The 12208-nt window shown below is 40.3% G+C and overlaps 1 long non-coding RNA gene across 1 annotated transcript in view; it reads right to left on the reverse strand.

Annotated features, from left to right (window-relative positions):
* Positions 1–2506: 2506 nt before the first annotated feature.
* Positions 2507–12208, reverse strand: part of LOC112646834 (uncharacterized) — a 31927-nt gene continuing 22225 nt past the window's right edge. Inside the window, exon 3 of the long non-coding RNA XR_004811265.2 lies at positions 2507–3117. This is a non-coding gene — a long non-coding RNA (uncharacterized LOC112646834). The remainder of the gene's footprint in view (positions 3118–12208) is intronic.

The raw sequence follows: 12208 nt of genomic DNA on the forward strand, positions 1-12208 counted from the left end.
GCTACTAGGGGTATAATCTCCAGCTGTTTGTTTGCCCTTTCAAACTTTGCCTCACCCACAGAGACACTTTACTCAAAAGTGTGCTCTTCTAATCAAATGGTTGATTCTATTAGAAGTATAAAGACCCAGCCATTTTCATCCACCGTGGGATACGTCTAATGAATTGTACATTCTCCAGAACTCTCTCTGGATTTGGGTGAAGTTTGTTTCAGGTCTCCATTGCAATTCAACTTTTCCCTCTGACCAACTCCACTACCTACCCCTCCCTTACATACCTGTTCATTTCTTTCTTTCTTTTTTTTTTTTTTTCATTTCTAATAAATATCAAACTTTTCTCAATATCTGTCTGGAGAACCCAGCCTAAGACAGTTGGTACCAGGAGTGGTCCAAGAAAGCAGATGATATATTATACTCAGGCTAGATTTAGGATGGGTTGTTCACTGTCCAGATCATTTGGACTTTACCATTGTTTTTTTTTTTAATTTTTATTTATTTATGATAGTCACACAGAGAGAGAGAGAGAGAGGCAGAGACATAGGCAGAGGGAGAAGCAGGCTCCATGCACTGGGAGCCCGACGTGGGATTCGATCCCGGGTCTCCAGGATTGTGCCCTGGGCCAAAGGCAGGCACCAAACCGCTGCACCACCCAGGGATCCCTGAACTTTATCATTGTTAATACTTGCACAGACAGCCCTGCCACAAGCTAAGGTTCCAATTGTTAAATGGTCTCTCTGGTGGTGAATTAAGATGATGTACTGGTAGAGGGAAATGCATAAGCTGATACTTCTCAAACATACCATGTATTGTATCAGAGAAGTAGTCTTGATTCTTTTGGCTAAGCCCCATTGACATTAGAGATCCAGAGTGTCCTCATGGCTCCCCTGTTATGGTAGGGGCATTTTAGGGCCAGGTTATGAATGCAGTCCTGGCCAAAGGTCAGTTTATGGTGGGTCATTTTTTCTCTGGACCAGCCCAGTAATCATGTCTCTATTCCCTGCAAATAAGTGACAACTTATAGCACCCCTGCAATGAGTTCTTAGCCTTCTCCACCTATAGGCCAACTTGAAGATGCTGGAAATCCTTCCAAAGAAGGGATGGTAATATAAGTGCCACGGTTGAGATTAAAAATAATGCAGCATTGGTAGTTCTTATCATAACTCCATGGACTTCACAAGTCTGACCCCTTCAGAGCTCACATGAATACTGCAGGATAGTAGTAGACAAGTGTAAACTCAGGTAAGTACTAGTCTCAACTGTAGTCACTGTTCTAGATGGCTGTCTATCGTTGATAGACAAGATTAATATAGACTTAAGTGTGTGATATGGGCTGTTTCGGTAAATGCATATTTGTATTCTGATTAGAAAAGAACATCAGACAGTTGGCCATTCATATGCAATATAAAAGAACATTCAGGGACAGTTTTGCCTTTGGCCTATATTAACTCTACAATTTATTTGATAATATAGTCTGAAGAGATTTGGACCACTTGGTCATCCCACAGAACGTTACGCTGATCTATTACATCAAAACATCATGAGTGACTAACTAGGAAAAACAAGAGGTGGCTAGGATGCTGGAGGCCTTGGTAAAACACAAGTGCATCAGATGGTGAGGGAGAAACCCTATGAAGATTTAGGGACCTCCTCCTTCAGTGAAGATTTTGGGGTTCAATGGTTACGGGTGTTCCAGGATATCATTCCAACATAAACAACTGTTTCTTTTATCTCCTATTTTAGAGAAAGAAGCACAAAGCCTCTTAGGTTTCTTTGTGTTCTAGAGGTACCACATTCCAAACCTAAGAATACTGCTCTAGCCTCCTACTACTATTCTATGTTGTATCTAAATTTACAATTGACTCATAGTAACTGTGATGCAACAGTGTGCTAGGGTTATTACCCTGCTTTTTTACCAGCCTAGAGCCCCCTTTTTGCTACTTGACTAGCAAATAATTCACTTTTGGAATCCTTTTCTTAAATATCTCATTTTAAAGATCATTTCTGTAGCCGATTGGGTTAGTTTGGGCAGCCCCAGAAATAGAATCTGAAGCCAGTTTTCAAATATCTGTGGTTTGTTGATTACCTTCCCTTTGCTGTCTCAATCTCTCATCCCTTACTGGCATTTTCCTTATTTCAGAAATAGAGTGCATTATCAAGTTTGTTGCTATGAAAATGACTGAAGTTTAATTCTGCTGGGAAGCTCAGGTGCCACACGTGACTCAGAATCATTCCAACTTGAGCCAAGGGGATCTAAGATCTCTATATACTATTTCCCATCATTCATTGCTTGAGGGTTATTCCAAGGGGGTGTTGATTTCCTGACATTTTTCAGTCTCCCACGACTGCTTTGATTCTAAGTGGACTTTGGGCAAACAAAGATGCTGGATGATGTGCACAGAATTGGTAAGTGGGAGGTGACATAGATGGGGCACCAACAACATATGCTATAGCAAACTTGACCAAATTATTTACATAAATTTTTATGTTTAATAATTTTAGCTAATTCCTTTTATTTCTTTTCTTGCTCTCCATTGGGTAAGTCAAATTTTCTTTTGCTAGTTTTGGTAGTTATGCATTCTATTCATGTGCATTAAACCTACATTTTTATGGCTATAACAAGTGTCTTTCCCCCAAATAGAAGTGAAATGTTATGAAAGATTTTTTTGGTCCATCTTCCCTCCATCATGCCCTCCCATCCGGATTCAATACATACACAGTGTTATTGTCTTGAATTTTGGTTCTGAGTTGGTAATGCAGTACTGTTCATGCTTGCTTTTCTTTCCACAAAACTTTGTGGTGAAAATGTAACAAGTAATGAAGTTGGTTGAGGAATCCAGGAAGTATTTAGAGAGGTGGCAAGACAAGGGAGACAAGTAGAGCTGTCAGCTCCTGTCACTATTCAATGTGACCAGTTCATAACTTTGACCATACTTCATGGGGAAGGTTGACTCTAGAGAAAGAGCAGAGTAGAATATGGCTGGAGACTTGGTAGATGTAGCTCTGGAGTCAGGTGACTGTATCACAAGTCCCTTGAATAAGCTCAGTAGTCGCTCCCAGGAAGCCCCAAAAGGCTTCTATTCTTCATCTCTAACTTCTTCTCTTGACTTTTCATATGAGGAGCTAAAACAAGAGGGAAGAAGAGTGAACATGCTTAGTACCTCATTACCAGAAGTGAGTTCTTACATAGTTCTTACATATTCCCTTACATAGTTCTTACATATTCCCTTTCTTACCCTAACTGGACTCAGGTCACTTTAAGTTATTATGAAAGTTTGGGACCATCTGAGTAAAGAGAGTATTACTTTATTCCCTGACCTCTATCATGTTGTGTTCAATTTCCTATTTTGTACTTCACAGTACAGACGAGTTCAGTAAACTGGCTACAAAGGACTATATTTCTTTGCTCATCCTCTGCAACAGGTCCAAAACTCCACTTGCCATGCCGCCTCAATTTTTGTATCCCTTCTCCTTCGTCCCATCCTTTGTATAAAACTCAACTGCATCTGATTGTTCTTCCCTCTGATCTCAGGATATCCTGGGGTCAAGGCCAACTTTTCTAGTGTTTTAATGTTTTTAACATTTCCCACCTAACACTTAACTCATCAGTTATGCATTCTCTTCAGATCTCCAGCCCCACTTGTCTCTTTCTCAGCCCATAAATAAGTCTGTCTTTCTACTTATTTCTTTTTTTCCTTCTGACTTTTCATCCTCTGCAATCTGGCTCAGCACCATACCACAAATTATAGACCTTCAACTCCCCCAATCACAAATAAATGCATTTCATTAATGAGGTTTAAAAAAGTGCCTACTCCCTGTTATTCCTCTATGCTAATTTTTATATGCTAACCTGGCTAGCCTACAGTCCTCAATTATTCAAAGACTAATCTAGGTGTTGTTGGAAAGGTAATCAATAGGTGTGATTAAGTCCATAATTCATTGTTCAGGATAATATCACTTACTTAAAATCAATCTAATGAGCCTAATTCAATTAGTTAAATGGTCTTAAAAGCAGACCTGCGGCCTCTCTGATGAAGTAATTCTACTCATGGACAGAAGTTTCAGCTGTGCTTCAGTTCTATTCTGAGTTTCCTAAAAGCTTTTCCTATGGATTTGAAGTTGCATAGCCAGCCTTTGCAATGGGGTACTAGCACAGTTGGATACTAATAATCAAATACATATAGAAGGTGAGGTTCTAGATGACCATGGTATTTGCTACTGTAACACATTTTTGTCAAATTAGGAAGTATAATGGGGTTGGCCAAATGCTTTTGACTGTCCTAAAGAAGTGAAAACTGCTCAAGGCTTTAAATTGCCAGCTAAAACTCTATATAAAATCCTGAAAATTTTCATATCTGTCCTTAAAGAAACCTTTGCCTACTGTAGCTATAGGGCCAAAACTTCTGAAAACCAAACCCAGAGTCTCATCCTATGAAGGGCCAAATCTCAATGCAAATTGAATTCCCAACCTCACAGGATATCTTCTGTTAATGTGAGTACATTGATAAAGAATGAGATTCCAAATATTGGAATGGAGACATTTGGGCAAATCCCAACAAACTGGAGATATCAAACCCCTAAATGAGTCTTCTTGACAGTAGAAGCTGCCTTTCTACCCGTCTGAGAAGGTTAGCACTTTGCTTGAGATACTTTCCTTTATAGGCACTGCTGATTCTCTTTAAGACCTGGCCCTGGAAAAAAAAAAAAAATAAGACCTGGCCCTGCCGCCTCTCCTGATTTCCAAATCTAGAAACAAACTAGACTCAGGTTCTAGAAACTCCCAAAGGATGAGATAAACAAGTGACCCATGAGGAGGTATACTACAAACATAACTGGATGATTTTTTTTCTGTCCAATTTCTACTCTAAGGAGATCTCTAAGGATCTCAGTGTGGGATGGTGATGGAAAGAATATAAAGTTGGATCAGTCTGAACCTATTGATATGGCTAAGCCTTAATTCCGGGTCCAATGTTTTAGGACTAGAAAGTTTCTAGTATTTTGTCTGAAACATAGACTGAAAGGTGGTGGCCTATACTAAATGAAATTGAAATGCCAGAATTGCCTTGATATACTATAGAAGATGGTATCCAAAGCCTTAAAGAAAATGGAATATTAGAATAGCTTTATAAGGTAGGACCTTCTCACTTACCCAAGAGGGTCTAGAGGACACAATTCTCAACTCAATTTTGAGAGCATCATTGAAGAGTTCTGTAGTCAACTTGTTGTAAATCAAATTACAATGGGAACTGCTGCCATACAACTAGTATCTCAAAATGCAATGGGAGATAATGGGATCCTGGGGTGGTAGGAGCTTACTGGCAACACTTAATCACCAAATACAGGGTAAGCATAGCTACCAAAGTAGACAGTAAAGCCAAGGCAGTAATCAGAATATTTTGACTTGCAAAGATGTGTGTTGTTGTTTAGTTGATCATGATATCCCCAGAGAAGAAACAAATGGGCAGCCTGGTAAATTTCTGTTCTATTAAAGTAGAGGGTCTACTTCTAAATGGTAAAGTTTAACTTGAATCTCACACACAAAAGTAATGGGCATTCAATTTCCAGGGCTTGAGCCAGTGTACAGATCAAAAATTTCATGGAGTCTTGGTCCCTTTGAGAAATCACCTTCCTACACTGCCAGATTGAACACTTTTAATCTTTTCCCCAGCATTCCCTAAATAGACCACAGTGACGTTGAGGACCATTGTCTAATAATAATTCCTGAGAAGTCTGTTTCCTTTTCCTCAATGCACAGTCACACCGGGAAATGGCCACGGGTCCACCAGTCACAGTAGGGGCTAGTTGAGGTAATGTAATGGGATTTAGCTAAGGTATATCTCACAGTGGGTCCAGTGAATCCCAAACCCATCCTTTGGTTCTTTCCTCAGTTCTAGAATGTGTGATGGTAATAGATCTACTTAGTAATAGGCAAAATCTCCACATTAGTTCCCTGACCTATAGAGCAAAGCAACTTGTATTGCCTTTACTTACAAAAATAGTAAACCAAAAGCAATGCCACATTCTGGAGATAAGTACCACTATGAAGGACTTGAAAGACACAAGGATGGTAATTTCAACCATGTCGCTATTCAAGTTGCTTATTTGGCTTGCACATAAAACAGATGGATCTTGGAGAACCAGAATTGTTACAAACTTGGGTGGTGATTCCAAATTCAGCCAATGTTACAGATGTGACTTCTCTGTTTGAGCACATCCTCTGGTACCTAATATATAGCTATTGATTTGGCAAATGCATTTTACTCTGTACTTGTTAGTAAGAAAAGAAAAGAAAAACAACCAGAAGCAGTTTGCTTTCAGGTGGCAAGGCCAGTGATATACTTTCACTGTTCTACCTTAAGACCTCACTGTGTCATAATATGTCATAATTTAGTACAGAGGGATTAATCACCTTTTTCTTGAGACATTATGCTGGTTCTTTACATTAATGATATATGCTGATTGGACCTGGTGGTCAGGAAGTAGTAACTACTTTAAAAATAATGGTAAGACATTTGCATATTAGAGGGTAGGAAGTAAATATTACAGAACTTTAAAATCCTTCCACTTAAGTGAAAATTCTAAGAATCCAGTGATATGGGGTGTGTGAGAATATTTACTAAGGTGAAAAAGAAGTGGTTGCACCTAGATTTCCTACCACTGAAAAAGCACAATGTTTAATGGGTCTTGAGTTTTTCATGGATCTTGGATCCTAGCCCTTTATCTGATACATTTCCAAATATCTCCTCCCATTCTGTAGGTTGCTTTTAGTTTTGTTGATTGTTTCCTTTGCTGTGCCGAAGATTTTTATCCTGATTAAGTCCCAATAATTCATTTTTGCTTTTATTTCCCTTGCCTTCATAGATGTGTCTAGCAAGAAGTTGCTGTGGCCAAGTTCAAAAAGGAGACATAACAGACTTAAAAAACACTGTAGCAAGACACATAGAAAGGCATTACATAATGATAAAGCACTCATGGAACACACTCCAAAATCAATCACATGTTAGGACACAAATCTAGTCTCAATAAATTTAAGATAGAAAAGATGCTTAATATAATTTTAGTCTACAACAATATGAAACTAGAAATAAATTACAAAAAAATCTGGAAAGAACACACATACATGAAGGCTAAACATGCTACTGAGTGATGAGTCAACCAAGAAATCAGAGGAAACCAGAAAATACACAATAGTCCAAAATCTTTGGGAAGCAGCAAAAGCAACTCTAAGATGGAAATTTATGATGTTACAGGCCTGCCTCAAACAAAAAATCTCAAGTGAACAACCTAACCTTACATCTAAAGGAGAAAGAAGAAGAAAGAAAGAAAGAAAGAAAGAAAGAAAGAAAGAAAGAAAGAAAAAAGAAAAAGAAAAGAAGAGAAGAGAAGAGAAAAGAAAAGAAAAGAAAAGAAAAGAAAAGAAAAGAAAAGAAAAGAAAAGAAAAGAAAAATCTAGGGGAAAAAAAAGAACAAAGCCCAAAGCTGGGAGGAAGAGGAAGATAATACAGATTGGAGCAGAAAGAGAGACAAAGAAAAAGGAGCAATAAAACTGGAGCTTATTCTTTGAAAAGAAATAAACAAAATTGATAAATCTTTAGCCAGAATCATCCAGAAAAAAAAGAATAGAGGACTCAAAAATCAGAAATGAGAGAAAAATAACCAACACTACAGATGTAAGGAATTAGAGGTGATTATGAAAAATTACATGCCAAAAAATCGGGCAACCTAGAACAAATGGATAAATTCCTAGAATTTACATTCTGAATCAAAAGAAACTGAAATCAGAGGAGGCAAGGCAAGATGGCAGAAGAGTAGGGCCCCCAAGTCACCTGTCCCCACCAACTTACCTAGATAACTTTCAAATCATCCTGAAAACCTGCGAATTCGACCTGAGATTTAAAGAGAGAACAGCTGGAATGCTACAGACAGAAGAGTTCGTGCTTTTATAAAGGTAAGAAGATGGGGAAAAAAATAAAGAAATAAAAAGCAGGGGATCCCTGGGTGGCTCAGCGGTTTAGCGCCTGCCTTTGGCCCAGGGTGTGATCCTGGGGTCACAGGATCGAGTCCCGCATGGGGCTCCCTGCATGGAGCCTGCTTCTCCCTCTGCCTGTGTCTCTGCTTCTCCCCCTCCCTCTCTCATGAATAAATAAATAAAATCTTTTTTTTAAAAAAAAGCATCCAAGTGGGAGGGGCCCCGCGAAGAGCCGGGCTAAGGCAGGTGCCCCCAGGACAGGAAAGTCCCGCCTGGAGAAGCAGGAGCTTCACCAATCTTCCCGGATGGAAAGGCGCTTGCAGGGAGCTCAGGCAGGATCCCAGGAGGGCGGGGGTGCCCTCAGGCTCCCAGGGGCACTAACAGAGCACCTGCGCCCTGGGGAGAGCAGCCACACCACCTGCACCGGAAAGGGCTGGCGGCACCCAGGGGACCCCAGGAGGAGCCAAGCCTCTGCTGGGGCAGCAGCTCTGCGCGGAGGGGGATACGCGGCCTGGGAGCAGCTCAGGCGGCGGCTCAGGTGGCAGCTCCGCACAGAGGGGCCTGCGGAGACCAGGGCACCAGGGGACACAGCCCAAGATCCGGCGCTCCCCTCGGGACAGACGGAGGTCGGGAGGACACAGGACAGTGAGGACGCTCCTGCTGCCCGGAGGCCCCGAGCTGTGCAGATCAGCGCCCCCGCCCCCGGAGCATCCAGGCCCCAGCAGACTGTGAGCTGCAGTAGTGACTGCGGGAGCTGACTCCAGGGCTGGAGAGCTGGACGCTGCCAGTGTTGTTGTCCCTCCTGGTGTCACCTTGTACCTGAGACTGAGCAGGGCCACCAGGGAGAAGGAGCCTCGGGATAAACAGCTCCCACTGAGTCGTGCACCTGGCAGGGGGCTGGGCAGCTCCCCCAGGTGCACACACCTGAAAATCAGCACAGCAGCCCCCCCCCCCCCCCCCCGCGCTGCCCCAGAAGACCAACTGGAAGGACAGGAGAAGAACAAGTTCTTGACCAAGAAGTGCTGGAAAGTTCCAGGGGAAGTTGAGGGATTTATAGTATATAGAATCAGGGGATAACCCCCCCCCTTGTTTTCTGTTTGTTCCCCCCCCCCCTTTTTTTCCCTCTCTCTTTCTCCTTTTTCCACTACAACTTGTTTTTAGCCACTCGGCACTGAGCAAAATGACTAGAGAGAAAAACTCACCACAAAAGAAAGAATCAGAAACAGCCCTCTCTCTCCCACAGAGTTGCAAAATTTGGATTACAATTCAATGTCAGAAAGCCAATTCAGAACCACAATTATAAAGCTACTGGTGGCTCTAGAAAAAATACATAAACGATTCAAAAGACTTCACGACTGCAGAATGTAGATCTAACCAGGCTGAAATTAAAAATCAATTAAATGAGATGCAATCCAAACTGGAGGAACTAACGACAAGAGTTAACAAGGTTGAAGAACGAGAGAGTGACATAGAAGACAAGTTGATGGCAAGGAAGGAAGCTGAAGAGAAAAGAGACAAACAATTAAAAGATCATGAGTAAAAAAAATAAAAATAAAAAAATAAAAAATAAAAAAAAATCATGAGTATAGGTTAAGGGAAATAAATTAAAGCCTCAGAGGAAAAAAATCTACATTTAATTGGGGTTCCTGAGGGCGCCAAAAGGGACAGACACCAGAAAGTGTACTTGAACAAATCATAGCTGAGAACTTCCCTAACTTGAGGAGGCAAACAGGCATTCAGATCTAGGAGATAGAGAGATCCTTCCCTAAAATCAATACAAATCGTTCAACACCTCGAAATTTAATAGTGACTTGTAAATTCCAAAGATAAAGAGAAGATCCTTAAAGCAGCAAGAAACAAGGGATCTAACCTTTGTGGGGAGAAGTATTAGGTTAACAGCAGACCTCTCCACAGAGACCTGGCAGGCCAGAAAGGGCTGGCAGGATATATTCAGGGTCCTAAATGAGAAGAACCTGCAGCCAAGAATACTTTATCCAGCAAGGCTCTCATTCAGAATAGAAGGAGAGATAAAGAGGTTCCAAGATAGGCAGTAACTGAAAGAATATGTGACCTCCAAACTAGCTCTGCAAGAAATTTTAAGGGGGATTCTGTAAAAGAAAGAGGAAGTGCAAGGAAACAATCCACAAAAACAGGGACTGAATAGGTATCATGATGACACTAAATTCATACTTTTCAATAGTAACTCTGAACGTGAACGGGCTTAATGACCCCATCAAAAGGCACAGGGTTTCAGACTGGATAAAAAAGCAGGACCCATCTATTTGCTGTCTACAAGAGACTCATTTTAAACATAAGGACACCTACAGCCTGAAAATAAAGGTTGGAGATCCATTTACCATTCAAATTGTCCTCAAAAGAAAGCTGGGGTAGCCATCCTTATATCAGATAAATTAAAGTTTATCCCAAAGTCTGTAGTAAGAGATCTTTTCACGAGTAAGATACTTTTCACGAGTAACCTCCAGCAGGTGCACGCATGTATGCACACGGGCATGCATACACATGCAGGGAGGAAAGTTTGTGGACCTTGTATTTTCAAGGTTTCCTTATGATCAGGGCATCTGAGGGGCCTCAGCTGTGAGGGGTCTGCTTCTCCAAGTGGAAAAATATTCAGTTAACCAGGTGCTGAGAAACAGAAGTGCGGGTCAAATACATCAGGTGAACTAAGATGTAGATGTAGATGTAGATCTAGATAAGTATCATCCAGAGTTTTAGTACATTGCACACACAAAAAATCAGCAATATCCCTATGACCTTCAAAGCATCCACACACACTTCCCATCTGTGGGCGCAGAAGCGCCTTCAATGGGAACAAAGTAAGAATTTTATATCAGAAGGAAAGAAAAACACTTATGAACACATATAATGCCTCCTCAACCTGAAAAGCAGGAAAGGATAATAAATAGCAAAAATCAGATAAAACTACTTCTATTATAATAGACACCATATTGCAAGTTAAACGTGATAGAAAACATGCAGAACAGACATTTTCCAGGTAGATGAAATATGAAAATGTATTGAACTAGAGAACCATCTACACCTTGTTTAGAGCTTATATCTCAATATCCCATAATATAACGTTATTATTTTACAGTAACATAAAATAACATTTTTGTAGTTTGAATAACACTTTTACTATAGAGGGATACTATATCACACTTAAGGATCTATCCAACAAGAAGACCTAACAATCATGAACATTTACGCCCCAAATGTGGGAGCTGCCAAGTATATCAATCAATTAATAACCAAAGTTAAGACATACTTAGATAATAATACACTTATACTTGGTGACTTGAACACAGTGTTCTCTACAATCGACAGATCTTCTAAGCACATCTCCAAAGAAACAAGAGCTTTAAATGATACACTGGACCAGATGGATTTCACAGATATCTACAGAATTTTACATCCAAACGCAACTGAATACACATTCTTCTCAAGTGCACAAGGAGCTTTCTCCAGAATAGACAATATACTGGGTCACAAATCAGGTCTTAACTGATACCAAAAGATTGGGATCATACCCTGCGTATTTTCAGATCATAATGCTTTGAAATTAGAACTAAATCCAAGAAGAAGTTTGGAAGGATTTCAAACACGTGGAGTTTAAGGACCAACCCGCTAAAAGATGAAAGGGTCAACCAGGAAATTAGAAAAGAATTTAAAAGATTCATGGAAACTAATGAGAATGAAGGTACAACCGTTCAAAATCTTTGGGATACAGCAAAAGCAGTCCTGAGGGGGAAATACATCACCAATACAAGCATCCATCCAAAAACTGGAAAGAACTCAAATACAAAAGCTAACCTTGCACCTAAAGGAGCTGGAGAAAAAACAGCAAATAGATCCTACACCCAGCAGAAGAAGAAAGTTAATAAAGATTCAAGCAGAACTCAATGAAATAGAGACCAGAAGAACTGTGGAACAGATCAACAAAACCAGGAGTTGGTTCTTTGAAAGAATTAATAAGATAGATAAACCATTAGCCAGCCTTATTAAAAAGAAGAGAGAAAAGACTCAAATTAATAAAATCATGAATGAGAAAGGAGAGATCACTACCAATACCAAGGAAATACAAACAATCTTAAACACTTATTATGAGCAGCTATACGCCAATAAATTAGGCAATCTAAAGAAATGGACGCATTTCTGGAAAACCAAAAACTACCAAAACTGGAACAGGAAGAAATAGAAAATGTGAACAGGCCAATAACCAGGGAGGAA

The sequence above is a fragment of the Canis lupus genome, chromosome 32, assembly GCF_003254725.2.
Source record: "Canis lupus dingo isolate Sandy chromosome 32, ASM325472v2, whole genome shotgun sequence".
NCBI lineage: Eukaryota > Metazoa > Chordata > Mammalia > Carnivora > Canidae > Canis > Canis lupus.